Source organism: Rattus norvegicus, chromosome X, assembly GCF_021556685.1.
Source record: "Rattus norvegicus strain SHRSP/BbbUtx chromosome X, alternate assembly SHRSP_T2T, whole genome shotgun sequence".
NCBI classification, from domain to species: Eukaryota; Metazoa; Chordata; class Mammalia; order Rodentia; family Muridae; genus Rattus; species Rattus norvegicus.
In genome coordinates this window covers 123,182,826-123,195,867 of record NC_141554.1, presented here as the reverse complement: position 1 = coordinate 123,195,867, position 13,042 = coordinate 123,182,826, and the positions used below count along the sequence as shown (strand labels likewise).

At 40.5% G+C, this 13,042-nt stretch overlaps 1 pseudogene; it reads left to right on the top strand.

The window, feature by feature from the left end:
- The first annotated feature begins 2,144 nt into the window (after window positions 1–2,144).
- Window positions 2,145–8,979, top strand: LOC103690899 (histidine triad nucleotide-binding protein 1 pseudogene; annotated as a pseudogene).
- Window positions 8,980–13,042: the final 4,063 nt, after the last annotated feature.

Below are 13,042 nucleotides of genomic sequence, written 5' to 3'. Positions count from 1 at the left end.
GGCACCTTCCCACTCTGCCTGAAAAAGATTCTTGTCCTCTTTTTTCAATAGGAACTCAGAGTTTTCCTCTCTTATATGGGATTCACTTTTCCCAGTGTTAAATAATTCCTTCTCATTACATTAAACAGAATGTCAGAACTCTCCTAGGACTAACATTGTCTTAGACCACATTTCCCCAAAGGGGCCCTAAACATATTTGATGCCTCACATGGTCATTTTATATTCCTATTCCTATTTCTAGCAAGTGGTATTGATTGCTTTATCCTTAAAGGGCTGTCAGACCAAGGGAGACTTATACTACTCATTCTACATAAAAGAGAATCTAACATTCCCTATCTTTTCAGTAGGATTGTGGGTCAATTGTCTACTTCAATCCACCAAGTAGATTTTAGACCTTCATTTTCGGCAAATGGGGCTCTGGGAAATCAAAATCTATTGAAAGGACTCTCAAAACTAGTCCCTGTGTCCAAGGCGTGTCTCGGCCCTCCACCCACTGCAGTAGGGGAATTCAAGTCCACCTGTCCAACTGTAGAATCTCTAGAGCTGCCCTTCTGCCCATGCCTCATAAACACCCTTATTAACTAAGTTTGCTTAAAAGTTAATCTCTCTATTCATGATATCCACACAACACATATGCAACCAATGGTACCTCACATTTCTCTGCTTTTAGATCATAGAACAGGAGATAGAAAGTTGAAATTGACTCTCATACCCTGTGCCTTAAAGTTGGTCATCAAAAAAATGCACCATTTCTATCTTTTATTCACAAATGTGTGTAGCTGAACACAGCCTTGAGGAAACATCAATGCTTGCATAACTACTTATCCTGTTAGGAGATTGTTGTGACCATGGCCTGGACTCAAAGTTGCCACACAGGGTATGCATATATGGGGAATATACTTAGAAGTTAGTGAGGCAGAGGCAGAACATTCCTCCAGTACTCAATGTAGCCTAGAACCTTGTCTGCTGACCATGGGTGACCTGGATACTTCTTTAGTTCCACAAAATATGACTGGGGACCTACAGCTTGTGAATCAAGACATTCAGGATTTCTCCTATGTTAAAGGTTTTTCAGAAATTCCCATTTTGAAAAGAATTTCTTAGACCCCCAGTCCCCAGATAGCTTGCACAGTCCTTCTTTGAAGTGGCCCTGAGAACTACCATGGGTGAGGCTGGGCTTCAGTCCTTCACTTCCCCAACAATGTGACCTTGGTTCATGCCCCTCTCTGCAAGGGGGAATCTGAAGCACTGTCTTTGACTAAAGACAGCTCACACATTCCTTTATTCCCAAGGTGACAATAGACATGCTCCTTTGAATAATAGAGTGTCATGCATTTTATCCTCAAGCATTCCCTTATGACATTGAACTACCTCCAATACATATACACTGAATAAGGGAGATTCAAGCCTTTCACCTTTTACCATGGTGGCTAGGGAAATACATTGTTCCACTCTTGTTTGAGGTCCCAGGTCTTATGTATAGAATTATTGACTGTATGCTATGTTATGCTCTGCAATCCAGTCACTAGAAATCAAGTGGGACCTTTGTTGCTGCCCATATATGGACATATTAAGACAAACTGAAGGAGGCAACCTAGCCAGGGAGAATAATCCAGGCTGTTTGGAAAGACTGGGGTTGTTACATGAACTCCTCCAGACTGAACACAAGGTGTGGAACCTCTATGAACAGAAGAGTTGGATGTTGAAGAGCAGTGGTGGGACCTCCCTTCACTGAATAAAGTAACAGGGACATCAATGTTTAACAGGATGTAACATGGCACTCACCCCCTCTCCAGTGATTTTCTAACCCATACCTTTGCACAACCAGGTCTCAAAGTTTTCTCTTTCTCATAAGGGACCAAGTGCTATCTCTCTTTCCAAGTTACCTCAGTCCCTTTACTTCATTGAAGAGAATGTTAGACCTTTTTCCTATGACTAAGCCTACTGTAGACCTTCCCTATTTGCCCAAGGTGGTCTCAAGTACTCATGTAGTGGAAAGACCCTCAAACTTTTTGGTTCTTTGAAAGTGGGACTAAGTCATTTCTCTTCTGGCTAAAGAGGCCCCATCTAAGTAAACCTTGTGTCATTCCCTCTGTAGAAGTCAGAATCAGGCAGCAGTGCAGGAAGGACAGTGATTGGCTGCGATGACTTACCAGATTGCCAAGGCTCACGTGATTAAGCCTGGTGGTGACAGGATATTCAGCAAGATTATCTGCAAAGAAATCCCTGCCAAGATCGTGTTGGAGGACTACCAGTGTCTTGCTTTTCAAGGCATTTCCCCTCAAGTACCAACACACTTTCTGGTGATACCTAAGAAGCATATGTCAAAAAGACGGTCACCAGGAGTGCATACACACCTGAGAGCAGAGGTAAGACTCATTTTTCTGCTCCAAGTGACCTGCCTGGTGGACTCAGGACACACAGAGGCAGAAGTCCTCTGGGACAGGGCACTTGCTGTTTCTGGCTGTGCCCAGAACTGAACTGATACCATCCCACAGTTCCCTGCACCAAATCCCATGGGGGAAGAGAGCTGAACACCCAGAAGTGCAGACCATCTTGAGACAGCAGGATGGACTGCCAATTTCCCCCACCTCTTCCCATATCCCTGGTCGAAGAGGAAACTGCATAGTGCCTCTGGACACAGAAATATAGAAACAGTCAGCTGCAGGTACCTGTAGTACTGGTCTATGCCCACAACTGAACCAAACAGAAATGGTTAAACAGCTCCTTGTACCCAAATCCCGTGGGGGAGAGAGATGGACCCTGAGAAGTGCAGACACTCCTGAGAAATCAGAGGTGACTACCGTCTGCCCACATTCCTGACCCAAGAAAGAATTACCTAGTGCCAGCTGTGCTGCCTGCATGTAAGGACCTAGGAGCAATCCGGGGCAGGACCCTTCAGATTCCTGCCTGCACTGATAGCTGAAAGGCAGTCACCAGGAGCACCTACATACCTGAGAGCAGAGCGCCTGTTCCCAGAAACAGCTGAAAGAAAACAGGAAAACAGTTCTACAGGAGTGCTGAAACAGAATCCTACAGGAGGATCAAGTCACTGTTAGAAACAGCAAGACAAGCTAACACCAGAGACAATATGATGGCAAGAGGCAAGCACAGGAAACTAAGCAGCAGAAAGCAAGACTACTTGTCATCATCATAGCACAATTCTCCCACCAAAGAAAATACTGGATATCCAAACACACCGGAAAAGCAGAATTTAGATTTAAAATCACAGTTTATGGTAATGATGGAGGACTTTAAGACAGACATAAATAAATTCCTTGAAAAAAATCAGGACACCACAAGTAAACAAGTAGAAGCCCCTAAAGAGGAAACACAAAAATCCCTGATAGAATTACAGGAAAACACAACCAAACAGGTAAAGGAATTGAAGAAAACCATCAAGGAATTTAAAAATGGAAATAGAAACAATAAAGAAAGCAGAAAAGGAGAAAACCCTGGAGATAGAAAAATTAAGGAAGAGATCAGGAGTCATAGATACAAGCATCACCAACAGAATACAAGAGATAGAAGAGAGAATCTCAGGGGCAAAAGATACCATAGAAAACATCGACAAAACTATCAAAGATAATGTAGAACGCAAAAAGCTCCTAGCCCAAAACACCCAGGAAATCCAGAACACAATGATCAAACCTAAGGATAGTAGGTATAGAAGAGAGTGAAGACTTCCAAATTAAAGGGTCAGTAAATACATTCAACAAATTTATAGAAGAAATTTTCCTAACCTAAAGAAAGAGATGTCCATAAACATACAAGAAGCCTACAGAACTCCAAATAGATTGGACCAGAAGAGAAATTCCTCCTGTCACATAATAGTCAAAACACTAAATGCACAAAACAAAGAAAGATTATTAAAAGAAGTAAGGGGAAAAGTTCAAGTGACATATAAAGGCAGACCTATAGGAATTACACCAGACTTCTCACCAGAGACTATGAAAGGCAGAAGATCCTGGACAGATGTCATACAGACCCAAAGAGAACACAAATGCCAGCTCAGGCTACTATATCCAGCAAAACTCTCAATTAATATAGATGGAGAAACCAAGATATTCGATGACAAAACCAAATTTACACAATACATTTCTACAAATCCAGCTCTACAAAGGATAATAGATGGAAAACTTCTACACAAGGAAAGCAACTATGCTATACAAAAAGCAAGAATGTAATCTTCTTGCAACGAAAGCAAAAGAGAGAAACACAACTATAATTCCATTTCTAACAATGAAAATAACAGGAAGCAGCAATCACTATTCCTTAATATATCTCCATATCAATGTATCCAATTTCCCATAAAAATAAATACAGTAAAAGACTGGATACATAAAGAGGACCCAGTATTTTGCTGCCTAAAGGAAACATACCTCAGAGAAAGTCACTACCTCAGAATAAAAGGCTGGAAAACAACTTTCCAAGCAAATGGACAAAAGAAACAAGCTGGAGTTGCCATTCTAATATCTAATAAAATTGACTTTCAACCAAAAGTCATAAAAAAAGATAAGGCAGAACACTTCATATTCATCAGTGGAAAAAACCACCAAGATGAATTCTCAATCCTAATTATCTATGCTCCAAATGCAAGGGCACCTACATTCATAAAAGAAACCTTACTAAAATTCAAATCACACATTGCACCTCACACAATAATAATAGGAGATTTGAACACCCCACTCTCATCAATGGACAGATCATAGAAACAGAAAATAGAGACATAGAGAAACTAACAGAAGTTACAAAACAAATGGATTTAACAAATATTTATAGAACCTTCCATCCTAAAACAAAAGGATATACCTTCTTCTCAACACCTCATGGTATCTTCTCCAAAATTGACCATATAATCAGTCACAGAGCAGGCCTCAATGGATACAGGAAGATACAAATAATCCCATGCATCCTATCAGATCGCCAGGGATTAAGGCTGTTCTAATATAACAGTAATAATGGCAGAAAGTCAACATATACATGGAAGTTGAACAATGCTGTAGTTAATGACAACTTGGTCAGGGAAGAAATAAAGAAAGAAATTAAAGACTTCTTAGAATTTAATGAAAATGAAGGCGCATCATACAACAAACCCAAATGTATGGGACACAATGAAAGCAGTGCTAAGAGGAAAACTCATAGCTCTGAGTGCCTGCAAAAAGAAACAGGAGAGAGCATATGTCAGCAGCTTGAAAGAACACCTTAAATCTCTAGAACAAAAAGAAATAAATAAACCCAAAAGGAGTAGAATGCAGGAAATAATCAAACTCAGAGCTGAAATCAACCAAGTAGAAACAAAAAGGACTATACAAAGAATCAACAAAACCAGGAGCTGGTTCTTTGAGAAAATCAACAAGGTAGATAAACCCTTAGCCAAACTAACTAGAGGGCACAGACAGTGTGTCCAAATTAACAAAATCAGACATGAAAATGGAGACATAGCAACAGAATCTGAAGAAATTTTAAAAAATCATCAGATCCTACTACAAAAGCCTATATTCAACAAAACTGAAAAATCTGCATGAAATGGACAATTTCCTAGGCAGATACCGGGTAGCAAAGTTAAACCAGGAACAAATAAATCATCAAAACAACCCCATAATTCCTAAAGAAATAGAAACAGTTATTTAAAGTCTCCCAGACAAAATAATCCCAGGACCAGAAAGGTTTAGTGCAGAATTCTATCAGACTTTAATAGAAGACCTTATACCAATACTGTCCAAACTATTCCACAAAATAGAAAAAGATCGAGCACTACCAATTTCCTTCTATGAAGCCACAATTACTTTTCCACCTAAACCACACAAAAACCCAAAAAGAAAGAAAACTTCAGACCAATTTCCCTTATGAATATTGATGCAAAAATACTCAATAAAATTCTTGCAAACCAAATCCAAGAACATATCAAAAAGATCATCAACCATGATCAAGTAGGCTTCATCCCAGGAATGCAAGGATGGTATAATATACAGAAATCCATCAATGTAACCCACTCTAGAAACAAAGTCAAAGATAAAAACAACATAATCATTTCATTAAATGCTGAGAAAGCATTTGATAAAATTCAACATCCCTTCAGGATAAAAGTCCTGGAAATATGAGGAATTTAAGGTCCATACATAACCATAGTAAAAGCAATATAGGGCAAACCAGTAGTTAACATCAAACCGAATGGAGAGAATCTTGAAGCAATCCCACTAAAATCAGGGACTACACAATTATTCAATATAGTACTCAAAGTCCTAGCCACATCAATCAGACAACAAAATGAGGTCAAAGAGATACAAATTGGAAGGGGGAAAAGTCCAAATATCACTATTTGCAGATGGTATGATACTTTACTTAAGTGACCCCAAAAGTTCCACCAGAGAACTACTAAACCTGATAAACAACTTCAGCAAAGTGTCTGAGCATAAAATTAACTCAAACAAATCAGTAGCCTTCCTCTACTCAAAGGATAAACAGGCTGAGAAATAAATTATGGAAATGACAAAATTCACAAAAGTCCCAAATAATATAAAATACCTCCATGTGACTCTAACCAAGCAAGTGAAAGATCTGTATGACAAGAACTTCAAGTCTCTGAAGAAAGAAATTGAAGAAGATCTCAGAAGATTGAAAGATCTCCCATGCTCATGGGTTGGCAGGATTAATATAGTTAAAACAACCTTTTTTGCCGAAAGCAATCTACAGATTCAATGAAATCCCCATCAAAATGCCTAATCAATTTTTATAGAGATAGAAAGAGCAATTTGCAAATTCATTTGGAAAAACAAAAATCCAGGATAACGAATACTATACTCAACAATAAAAGTACTTCTGGGGGAATCACCATCCTTGAACTCAAGCAGTATTACAGAGCAATAGTGATAAAAACTGTATGGCATTGGCAGAGACAAGCAGATAGATCAGTGGAACAGAATTGAAGACCCAGAAATGAACTCACACACCTATGGTCACTTGATCCTTGGCAAAGGAGCTAAAACCATCCAATGGAATAAAGATAGCATTTTCAACAACTGTGCTGGTTCAACTGGAGGTCAGCATGTAGAAGAATGCAAATCAATCCATTCTTATCATCCTGTAAAAAGCTTAAGTCCAAGTGGATCAAAGACTTCCACATCAAACCAGACACACTCAAACTATTAGAAAAAGAAGTGGGGAAGAGTCTCAAACACATGGCCACTGGGGACAATTTCCTGAACAAAACATCAATGGCTTATGCTCTAAGATCAAGAATCAACAAATGGGACCTCATGAAACTTCTATAAGGCAAAGCTTCTATAAGGCAAAGGACACTGTCATTACAACATAATGGCAACCAACAGATTGGGAAAAAATCTTTACCAATCTTACATCTGATAGAAGACTAATATCCAAAATATACAAAGAACTCAAGAAGTTAGACTCAAGAGAGCCAAATAACCCTATTAAAAATTGGTGTACAGAGCTAAACAAAAAATTGTCAGCTGAGGAGTATCGAATGGCTGAGAAGCACCTAAAGAAATGTTCAACATCCTTAGTCATCTGGGAAATGCAAATCAAAACACCCCTGAGATTCCACCTCACACCATGCTAAGGTAAAAATTCAGGTGACAGCAGATGCTGGTGAAGATTTGGAGAAAGAGAGACACTCCTCCACTTTCGTTGGGTCTGAAAACTGGTATAAGCACTCGGGAAATCAGTCTGGAGATTCCTCAGAATATTGGACATTCTACCACCTGAGTAACCAGCTATACCTCTCCTGCGCATATTCCCAAAGATGCTCCAACATACAATAAACACACATGCTCCTCTATATTCATAGCAGCTATATTTATAATAGCCAGAAGCTGGAAAGAACCCAGATTCCTTTCAACAGAGGAATGTATACAGAAAATGTGGTACATCTACAGAATAGAGTACTACTCAGCTATCAAAAACAATGGCTTCATGAAATTCATAAGCAAATGGAATGAACTAGAAAATATCATCCTGAGTGAGATAACCCAATCACAGACAAACAGACATGGTATGCACCCATTGATAAGTGGATATGAGCACAAAAGCTCAAATTACCCAAGATGCAATCCACAGACCATAGGAAGCTCAAGAAGAAGGATGATCAAAATGTGGATGCTTACATTCCTTCTTAAAAGGGGAAACAAAAATATCCATAGGAGGGGATGTGGAGGCAACATTTAAGGCAGAGACTAAAGGAATGGCCATTCAGAGCTTGGCCCACATGTGGCCCATATATATACAGCCAACAAAACTAGGTAAGATTGATGAAGCTAAAAAGTGCATTCTGAAAGGGACTGGATATAGATCTCTCCTGAGAGACACAACCAGAGCATGTCAAATACAGAGGTAAATGCTAGCAGCAAACCACTGAACTGAGAATGGAATCCCCTTTGTGGGAATTAGAAGAAGGATTGAAAGAGCTGAAGGGGCTTGCAACCCCATAAGAACAACAATGCCAACCAACCAGAGCTTCCAGAGATTAAACCACTACCCAAAGTCTATACATGGACTGACCCAGCGCTTCAACTGCATATGTAGCAGAGAATAGCCTTGTTGGGGCACCAGTAGAAGGGGAAGCCCTTGGTCCTGCCAAGGTTGGACCCCCAGTGCAGGGGAATGTTGAGGGGGCGGTAACTGAGCGTAAATGGAGTGAACACACTTATGGGGGAGTGGGAGGGGGAGGGGATAGGGTGCCTATGGACAAACCGAGAAAGGAAATAACATTTGAAATGTAAATAAAGAAATAAAGAAATATATTCAATGAAAAGAAAGAAAATATATCCCAAATTTCTGAGGCAGATGATGATAATGAAAGCCTTCTAGGACATTTAATGATTGTTGGCAAGAAATGTGCTGTATATCTGGGCCTGAAGCATTGGATGGTGGTGAATGAGTGTGTGGATGGTACAGTCTGTCTATCATATTCACCTCCATGTCCTTGGGGGTTGGCAGGTGAACTGGCCTCTTCATTAGGCAGGTTGGGGATAAGTGTCCTTCTCTCGGTAGTTGGCAAGCTCGCAGTGTTTTGCCTGTGTATGAAGAAATTGATGAGATCATTTAAAATTCTGTGCCTAACAAAGGACATTTTTGCATATCAAAAGAATATGAAGAAGAAGGAGGAGGAGAAAGAGGAGGAGGAAGAGGAGGAGGAAAGAAGGAGAAAAATGAGAAGAAATAGGAGTAGAGAAGAAGGAGGAGAAGGAGAAGGAGGAGGAAGAAGAGGAGAAGGAGGAGAAGGAGAAGGAGAGGGAAGGAGAAGGAGGAGGAGGAGAAGGAAAGGGAAGGAGGAGGAGGAGAAGGAGGAGTGTAACTGAAGAAGGGAATCTGTGAAGCAGTCCTACCTCCCCTGCTCAAGGTAGGCTAGGACATTCCCTTATCTTTAAAGGAGTTTGGGACTTTAAGCAGATTCTGTCTGCTTTAATCTTCTACTAAGCATAATTGCTTTTGACTACCAATTTATATCCAATATGTATCAAATGCACCCTCTGTATATGAGGGTCCAATATCTGTCTTATAAGACTGACAGGGACTGAGATCATGATCTCTAGCTGCCCCATTCTGCAAACTCCACTTCTAGTCAAAATGGTCCTCAATATTTCCACACTCTAACCAAGAAGGATTCTAAACCATTCTATTTCTGATAAAAGAGGGCACAAAAATTTCCACTTAACTGTGTCTCCCATCCAATACCTCATGTGAAAGGGACATCAGAATGATTCCTTTTGTTCCAGTGTTCTTCAGATTCAATACTCTGTTCAAGAGTTCTGTAAATGCCATCCTTTCATCGTGGGCCTCTCCCTCTTCCTATGGGAGCATCAGACACTCCACATCCACTTACAAATATTTCACCTTTCCCCTCTGTCTAGTGGGCAACAACACTTTCTCCTAGTGCACACATTGGCCTGAAATATCTTCTTTTGCTCAAGGGGGACTCATGCCTACACCCTCTTGCAAGGTGTTAATAGATCTTTTGTATTGACTTTGTGTGCCTGCTATATCCTAACTGTCTATGATTACTTCCAAACTTCTTCCTGTTTCCTTCCACTGAAAAAAACGGTCCTTGGCCTTATCTTAGCTGACCAAAGGTTTCATAGCCCAAAGATAACTATCCAATCTGTTAGAATAATGGAACAATTGCTGCCTGTATCTTCATACAGCACAAAAATATATGGACAGTCTAAATACTGAAAAAGAATAGGAAGCTGATCAAGCAATACTGGAATTCCTCTCCTCCACAAGGTATTTACACTTTCTTTAATTTGTTATGGTCTTATTTAATGGAAACAGCTAGAGATTTTACCCCTCTGACAAATAGGTATAGAGTTTACCTTTGCACAGAGTTTCCCGCTGATGACCAGAGTGCTCCAACACCCATGTTCCCATGAAGGCTGGCACATTACCTTTTTTATTAAGGACACAACAGTCCTTCTACTTTTGTGCAAAGCTGCCCAAGGACCCCCACCCTGCCATCTTACACAGGAAGATTTAGACACTCACAATAAAGAATGCTCCACACCTGATCTGTATGGTCGAGGAAACCCCAGATTCCCCATCTTCCCAGTGCATCTCCTATCTACAACTTCTAATTTCAGTGACCTGGGAAACACTGTTCTGACCTGAGAGATCTCAGAGCACTCTGAACTGAGGTCCCAAACAAAAGAGTATCAAGGCAAGGATAAATCAGACTATTGTCTTCATTGTGTTCCCATAGACAGAGGTGTCCTGTCCTACTTGCAGAGGAATGTGACCTATATTTGAGGAAGACACTGAACCTGAAACTACTGTGTTACAGCCTCTTAGAAGACTTCTAAGATTGCTGCCATGCCTACCACGGACATTCAGAAGATGTGTATTCTTGACTGTGACTTCAAGTTTGGAGTCATTGAAGTAGCGAGTGGCTGGAATGTTCTATAATTTTCAAGGAATATTAATACCTTCAACTTCTGCTCAATAGTGCTCCTACAGAGGAGTAAGAGAGACTGAGCCTATTCCATGCAATCTTGGGGAGATCCTACTTCAACCTTCTACTTTAGAGCATCATAGATCTATCCCCTGTCCACAGAGGGGCAGCAACAATTCCTCTTCTGCAGACCGGGAATTTGGATATGCCTCCACTTACCCAAAGAAATCTAAGTATATCCTCTTTTACTCAACTGCCTTTTAGGCAATTCCCTCTCCCTAATTATACCCCACATATTCCTCTTGTCACTATAGGATCCCAGTATTGCCTGTTTTAATAGAGAGCTACAGACACCAATATCCAAAGGGCTCTTAGACCTTCTAAATCTTCTCCTTTAGGAGTAGACTTACTAAGTCTATTTAATTGGGCCTCAGTTCCCTCTGTGGTGACCAAAGGAATTCCAATCTACTACCTCTGATTATCCAGTGGGCCTCAGATTTCATTTTCCCCAAACAGTCTTCAAATATGCCTTTCCCTCATATTGTCCTTCTGTGATACAGAAACTCTTACACACTCCCCACCCCCAGCTTTAGGACATATAATATTCAATCCACCTGAAGGAACCTCCAGACCACCAGGTTTAAAGTACCAGAGCCCAAGATTAACAAGCCCAGCCCAGAAGAGAAACTCACTCCCTCAAGGAAGAAACCAATATGATGAGTTCTCCACCATTCATTCCTAGACCTAGCAGCTGAAGATATGCTTGAGGAGGTGAACCAGCATGGGACTGTCAGCCAGATTTTTTGTGAATGCTCAGACTGCTACCTGAGCGGGTAGCACATTCACTACAGTGGGAAGATGATCTAATCTCTAATGAGGATCTAGGGGCTGAAAAGGCAGTACCAGGAATGTGCTCCGCTGCGTGAGGTAGGCTGGGACTTTGATCTCATGTCAAGGAACGAGTATGCAGATTTAAACTATGCCCAACCAATATGCTGGTTTACCTCTACAAAGGTCTTTTAGATTTCTAATTTCTCCCCAAGAGGCCCTCACATATTTCCCCTCTTAATCTGGGAGTCTTTTTATTTTTCATGGCTGTTAGGGTCTCATTTCTTCCCCATGTCCCTTGCCCTCTCACCTCTGACCACTAGTCATACATTTCTGACTAGTGTTGGGGACATTCTTGGTCTGAATATGAAGCCATCAACAGTGCCCATATACTCTAGTGGGATCTTAGAACTCCACCTCTGGCCAAGAGTACTTCAGACATTCCTTTCTCATTATGTGGGATCTCTATACTAGCATCTTTATTCAACAGTCCTCTGGTTTTATGTTTTGTCCACACAGGTCTCCCACTTTGCTCAAAGAGACATCACATTTACACGATGTGGACAAAGAGGCTTTGGGCATTCTCCTGCTCATCAATATAATATTCCTCCCCTCAGGTCTGAGGTCTGCAGAGCAAAGAAATGCTGGAATATCAGTCATCATCTTCAGGGCATTCATCATTAATGGAATGGTCCCAACCGTCGTGACCAAACATGGATGTTTGAACACAGACCTGCCAGGCTGACAAAGCACTAGACACCCACCACGTTCTTGGAACCGTGTTCAGGTTGCTGCACATCCTCCTGAACATGCCACAAATGACATGGCTACTTTTGATTGTTGTTGTCCTCTTCTTGGAGATGTTGTTTTCTTGTAAGTTTAGAAGAGGACATCTTGTTATTTTGTTGTTATGGTAGTCATCTATGACATTAAAAATCAACAACTCACTGCTGAAATGTTTCACATTTTCCCTATTTGGAAATCACAATGTATGCATATCTTTTCCCCTATTTTTTTCAAAGACATACCCTGTTGTAATTCTGTTTTACATATATAATCATTTTAACCAATATTCACATGAAAATATATTTTATGTGCAAAACTATTTCCTGTTCTGTGTTGCTTTCCACTTGATGACAGTTCCATTCAAAGTCATTTGGGAAGGTCATTTCTTACAGTCGTGTCTTTAAAAGATGTGTTTTGAAGCTGAGCATGTATGACTGAACAGCTCCAGCACCATAAACAACTTCTATAGCATTGCTGTCTAGTGGATTATAAGTATCAGTTAGTACACAGTAATAACTGAAG